Below are 6,952 nucleotides of genomic sequence, written 5' to 3' on the forward strand. Positions count from 1 at the left end.
TCGGTTTACACTGGAGAACAATTGAAAACAAACGAAATCGTCCTTAAATCAACATTTCCTATTTCAAATAAAGCCGCTACAATTCAAGTGCACCTTGATTGCTTTTGTAAATAAATCAAGTTTTCACTAATCAGAGTTTTTCGTACGTCTTCTAATCGAATGCTAGCAGCCCTTCAATCACAGCTACCCAAATCCAGCTAAATATAATACCCATAGAAGTATTTTTTTTTCAGTTTCAATAAACGACTCTTTTTTAATAGAATAATGCTTCTTTTTTTCTTTTCAAAGCAAATCACGCCGTACGCGCCAAACCTTGTTGGCTACGTTATCCTAAAGCCTTACAGAAAAGCCTTAAGGCATTGATACGTCATAGCAAGGACAAATTTGTTACGTAGCGATGGCATTCAAAAGTTGCCCAGATGCCCGGACATTCTTTATCAATTTTTTCTGAAATATCTAATTTTACAGAGAAGTAATGTGGTCCGCTATGTTCCTTTCATAATGCTACATGCCGTTCGGAAAGAAAACGTATCCAAATATATTTTATTTTAAACGACAGTAGATAATACACGTATTGCTCTATCTGTAAGAATTTTGACCTTGAAGAAGAAGACAGGCCAAATGCAGTAGAAAATAGATAAATAAAGCTTACATGCATGTCTTTGAAACATAGAAGTTAAGTTAATGTAAGAATTTCGTCGCTTTACTATTAGGTTATTCCACACATTTGTATAGCTTGTTATAACGATTATCTACTAACATGTTTAAAATATTCGCCTAACTTTGTATACATCTACTACTTAGAAGTTTAGACTTTCTAGCAGGATAATATCATTTATTCGAAAGAATAACAAATATTAAGAATACATCTGGCGGAATACACAAAGCGGAATTTCCGCTTTGTTATTCCCAGTAGGCTGAGACCTGCCGAAAAATTACTTTGTCTTTTTTTAGGTGTCCTAGATGCGGTGCTTCGGGAGCCTTACCCTACCTCCTGTTCTTCAGAGGCGGCGCTCTATCTGACGGCCGGAAGCAACAGCCAGTTTTTCCCTATAACAAACAGGATTAGGATTTGAAAAAAAAACCTAAATTAGGAGTACTATCTTGGTTCGCAAGAACGTTGTGAGTCTGCACCCTACAAAGGAACGCACTGCGTACGAAGTGAGTAAACTCGATCATTAAAACAGGATCAATTCATGTGTTTAATCACGGCTCCTTTTTTTCTTTATATAACTTAGTATTTGTTATATCCTAATTTTATATAACATGAAGATCTTCTCAATCCCAAAGAAGTTATCATCGGCTTAATTAAATATAAAAAAAAGGAACACATAGCCAGACGATTAAGTGGCTGTTGCCTCTGGCGGAACAGATATAAGGTCATGTTTAGTAGGAACAGTCCAAAAGTAACTTTCTGGATTGACAGCTAACTCAGACGACCGGATGACGCTCTGTCAAATCCGCTCGAAAATCTGTCGATAGAAAGATTACAGAGTATCCGAGTGCCCATGCGCAGTTTGCGTTATCAGCGAAGCGAAAGAATAGCGGTCAGCAACACTTGATCTACAGTGAAACAGATGTAAAATCCGAAACGCTTGTTACCTATCATCATAACAAAAACGCTCGATTCTCCAAAAGGGTCAGCTGTTTACTTGACTGCAAGAGGACGAATAGGAGTTGATTGTTACCTACATGTAATAATAATAGTTAAATTTAGCGCAACTACACGATGACCTCTCGGGAGTGCATTTTTGTTAGATAATGTGTTAAAAATTATCACGAATACATTACAAGTCAATAACAAATAGCGATCGTAAGAAAAAGTGACGAGTTATTATTGGTGTTAAAAGCTGCTTGTATGGTTGGCCATTCGGCCATGGGTCTGTTGGACAAGGCCCAGGTAAATCCAATAAGACTCGCCCTAATTAGACCTCTAGTAGGGGTAAGTTTTCGATAGTACACCTGAAAGAAATGATTCTAAAAAGTTGCTCGCATGAAAACTTACGAGAAGCGCTGCAAAAATATGCCTGACAATTGAGGTACATAGACGAATACATGGAAAAATTGACCGCGTGTAAATATCTAAGCCTTGCACGCATTTCAAGAATGCTGATTTTACTCTATCCACTGCTACCAGCGGAGGATATCACGTTAATCTAACAGTCTTGAAGTAGTTCCAGGTAGAATATCACTTATCTGTATCGCTATGTTAGTTTTCTGTACTAAATTACCTGATATCCTTCAGTAGCTAGCGAATTTTCCTGGTGAGCTCGTTGTGATTCACGCACGTACTGCTTAAATGTCGAATTACCCCGACAGTGAGGCACGTAGTACGGTGGCCAAACCAGGATTGGCATGACCTTGACGACGCTGACTTTTTGCCGCTTAGTAGTTCATACATGAGCTACTCGAGCACGTGGAGTCAAGCAAGCTTCAGATCAACAGCAAGACGTCCAATGAAGTTAAGTAACTTCGTTTTCTGTGCAGTCTATCATCTCCGGGTGCGCGGCTGTACATCTGTCCTACTAAAACGAAGCAGGTTACTTTAAATAGGCTCTCATAGACAAGTGACACAACGACTTAATGACATAATAGTGCTTCAGTAGAGCTTGAAGTAATCTTCAAAGTAACCTTTGTGGTGCTAAGGCTTAGTTTACAGCCTTAACGTGTATTGTCACCTAAGTTCCTAGCATTTAAGTAGATTTTTAGAACTCCACTTGCCGGCCAAAACGTAAGGAATTCTATTTCAATAGCAGATAGTAAAACTTCTCTAGTCATTATCGCTAGGGGAAACCTATGCGGTACTCTGTCGTGAGCTGACAAACGATACGAAGTGCTAACTATTGTCTAGCGCCGGTAAACTACAGTATTCAGTAAACTTGTGCCACAAAGTTGATTACTGCGTAAGTTGGTCAGTAAAGTACGGCAATCGACCTATGAGAAGGACTTGATTACAGGCAAAGTATAGGTTTAGTGAATAGTTAGGTATTCAGATTATTCTTATAACCAGAGTATCGCTATTGTTGCCCAGAGTTACCTCGAGGGAAGATACGGTATTATTCTGAGCATATTTGCGGATGTTTAAGGTTTAGGTCCGGCACCGCCGTTGGACGTTCTCACAGACGACTGTCTTTCAGCGCGAAGCGTGTCGACGCCCGCAATGAAACCTAGGCCTTCACGTATCCCTAAAATAGCATGCAAGTATGTTACCCAGTCATTTATTACGGAGACGGTTATAAGGTCACCTGAAAAAAGTGACTTAAATCTGTCCCTTATAGAAGTTCTCTCGTTGCATACGCTTATCTCCATACAGTTAGGATACTATGGCCTTTTGTTAGTGGGGTTGTTATTGACAATCATGTATTTGCTAACTCACATAGTTTAATGTACGTAAATACCTGTTCTGGTACGGTGAGCTAAACCAAACATAGATCCAATTATCCATAGAACTGCGGTCTGGTGCGGTAGCTCGTTCTGGAAGCCCCGAAAATTGTGCTTAGGCATACTTTTAGTTAATTTTCACATATTATACTATATATAGCTTCAAACGGTATACATTAACGAAAGGTATATTGTGAACGAGCTTATAGAACAAACCTCGAGGATATTGTGAGCTCGCTGCCAAATGTTTACTTTATAGTTGTATCTAATGATTTTCTTTTATCTCTAGATAAAAATGTGTTACTGAAGCTCTATAAGTTAAAAATAAATATAGGAAACTGGACTTCGTTATATATAGATTCATTTCGTATGAATGAACCTTATTAACTAATGGTATAGAACTTATCAACTTCCTACAGTTGACACGCGTCAGATGGTGGTTGTTTGGGGGGGGGGAGGGGGGGTAGTAAGTAGTAAGGTCACTCTACCCCAATGGGCGAAAAGTTCAGTGAAGGGTTTCGAGTTGCAGCTCTGAAACCCAATGACAATTTCTATAATGAATCTAAGTTGCATAAAATAGAGTATTTGCAAAAGCCAAAAAAATATACTCACTTTATGGGAACATAGTATTAATTCGCAGCTACTATCGTTGAACATATTTCAACGAGTAGCCTTATTTATTTACAAACATATAGATATTTATATATAATATTCAAAACACAAAAAGAAATGATTATCCTGCAGCTTGCCTAAAATATACCGTTTTTTGTGTTTAAATTTAGTAGCAACATTAGTCTTTTTTTTCTATTTTCTGAAGACCAGCATTGCCCAAATAGGTACGAATCGTTCCCCTTCCCTAAGGTTCCATGAAGGCAGTACGGTAAATAACGCAATTATGATATGGATAGTTGTTTTAATGGATGACTATTATTATGTACAGAACAAGAAGGCCCTACGCCCCTGCAACACTTACTCATAAGTTAATTTATGCATAGGCTAAGAGAGTTTTTTAGCGAATCTTTGGACATGGTATGTTATTTTATCTCTAATAGTAAATCTGCAATAATTTGACTTCAAACGATTGTACACAGTGTACAACAAGTATTCAACGTATTTGTATAAATGATTTTTACGTTTCGTACTAACCTATGCCAGAAAAGCAAACTATATGTACATGCCCAGTTCGAGTTTCGCCAGTCCTGTACAACAGAATTGCTACAAATATTTAATAGCTTTCAATAGTTTCAAAATTAAATATTTTCAGGTATACCTTTGCAGCACTGTTATGCCGTCTTCCGTTTTTGATTTTTTTTTACGACCTTAAGACGACAATCAGCACAAGGATCTGCTGTACTTCTACCCTTAGCAAAATAGAAAACAGCTTTAAATTTCATCTCATTCAATTTTATGTTTGACGTAAAGTCATAAATTTATCTATCTATTTATCTGTTGCTTTTCCCTTTCGTTCAGTTCAAGTCTTGTCAGATTTATTTAACTTAGAGTTTATTTAGTTATATATGTATATATTAATAACAATTAAAATGTTTTACTTGATGAATCAGAATCACTATTTTACAACTGTCCCCAACAATTACACTTCGATTACAATTACACTGAATGTTCGAAATATTAGAAAATAATTTAGTAATAATATAAGGCTTCTGTGGCCGCCACTGCTCCGTATGGACTCATGTTAAGGTCCTAGCTAAAAAAGGCTTATGAGTGTTTCCACTGCGCCTACTTTCAAACACGTGAATTAGTCTTACCTACGTTTTCTCTGTCGGCATGTATATGTCTCTTGCCCGTGTCAGTCTCGACCTCCAATTGAATTGCGATTCATTACACTCAAGAACGCTAAAAGGATTTAAGGAGGATTAGTATCCAGGCTGTTAGCCACGTGAGAGCAGGTCCCGTTCGCAACCCTAAAGGTTCGCATCTGGGTCTGAATACGCACCTCCATTCGGCTGCGCAGTTGCAGAAACCTTTACTGTGTCAGGACACTAACAGAGGCGTAGCGGTGTTGGCAAACGTAGAAATCAGCCCTAGTCACCCCCCAGCCAGGATTCGAGGTGAAATAGCACAAACAGTTAAGGAAATTGGTTAGAACAAATAGTTAGAAAAATTTTACAACTATGTACAGCTAGAGAATGTAGCATCTAGTAAAATTGATGCTTATGATAGGGTATAAAGACCAAGATTTGAACCTCTTACTGCAAGTTTGAGCGTCCTTTTAGCGGTGGTACTAAGTTAATCTAGCATATGATTCAATACAAGTATGATTTTGTCAAGTTCTTTTCCTTTACGCCCCGTCGTGGTTGTCCTATTTTTATAAAACAACAACAGTACGACTTAGCGTATTGGGCTATGCAGAGTTTTTGTAGAAGGACAAAAGTTTTCATCTTGAGGACTTTTTCTTCTATCTCGAATGGCTAGTAACGCCACGATTTCTCAACGCCTTTCGGAATAGGCGGCGTCCTCTTGGTCGGGCAAAAGTAGCTGCGAGGAGGGGGTTCGTGCTAAATCGGGTTTTGCTTCAAATATGAACAATTAGTACGCATTACTCGTGAACAGTTCCTCAGAGGCTCTGCATGAAAAGCGTTTTTGAAGTATCAGTATTGTCTGTGTCTGCAACAAAAAAATTTAAAGCCATTGCTGATGTTATCTGCCAAACGGTAGCTTAAGGCGGTCATTTACCACCAGTTTGTAGCTAAATCTGCGATAGTTTAAGACGTGGTTTCCGGACTGATGTATTAACATTATAAAATGATGGCCTATTTGGAAGCGGTTCTCAAATCGAACGAATGCTTGATATGCGAGAAAAAAATCATGGACTTCTCAACCCTTATCGATATCTTATGTGAGCTGGCAGCATCGCTAGAAAGCGACTAGCCATTGTCTGACCAGCCATTGTCTGACGGCGTACGATCCGCTTCCCCTTCAAGACCGCCTTGAGTATTTAGCCGATAAGACACCGCTTAAGGAAGTTCTGACCTAATGTCTCCGTGGGCGTTTTTGTAATCGCTATTTTGAAACTTCTTTAACTGTAAACTTTGCAAATACGCTTTATAGGACGAACCAACACAAAAGCTTTCAAGAACATACGTAGTTTTCCATTTGACAGGTGTATTTGTCGTAGCGTGGTTGTTCGTGCTGGGCCTTGAAGGGGTAGTATTTTACCGGGGTATTCGGATTCCTTTTATATAAGTTCGCTGTCTTAAAAGAGCTCGCATGCACATTCCAACGGGTGTGAAACAACTGTTTTATCCACAGCCTTAACCGCGCCTCATGTGATCGGAGATTATGATCGCTGGATATGATAAGAAGAAGCCAGTCTAACTGGGCTTTTTTCTGCATTTCACCGGCAAAATTCAAACTTGTGAACATGAAATCGTAAAAAGACTTTATTATAAAGTTGTCTATTTATGACGTAATGGTTCCAGGTGGGCGGACAACTTCACTTCGCGTGACATTTAACTTTGTAGAAGTTTTTTTGTATAAACATATTTGGTATTATAGTATGTTGCCTGTTTAGGTTAGAGTTATTGGCCGACGAAGTGTTAGGACGTGATCA

The 6,952-nt window shown here is 38.6% G+C and overlaps 1 long non-coding RNA gene across 1 annotated transcript; it reads right to left on the bottom strand.

Annotated features, from left to right (window-relative positions):
- Positions 1-788: 788 nt before the first annotated feature.
- On the bottom strand, positions 789-3,163 carry LOC147754609 (uncharacterized). The gene is made up of 3 exons (XR_015317904.1): positions 3,038-3,163; positions 2,232-2,525; positions 789-1,050 (listed from the first exon to the last, which is right to left on the bottom strand). It is a non-coding gene; the product is annotated as an uncharacterized LOC147754609 (long non-coding RNA).
- Between the last annotated feature and the right edge of the window lie 3,789 nt (positions 3,164-6,952).

This window comes from Varroa destructor, unplaced genomic scaffold, assembly GCF_002443255.2.
Source record: "Varroa destructor unplaced genomic scaffold, Vdes_3.0 BEIS01000007.1, whole genome shotgun sequence".
Classification (NCBI taxonomy): domain Eukaryota; kingdom Metazoa; phylum Arthropoda; class Arachnida; order Mesostigmata; family Varroidae; genus Varroa; species Varroa destructor.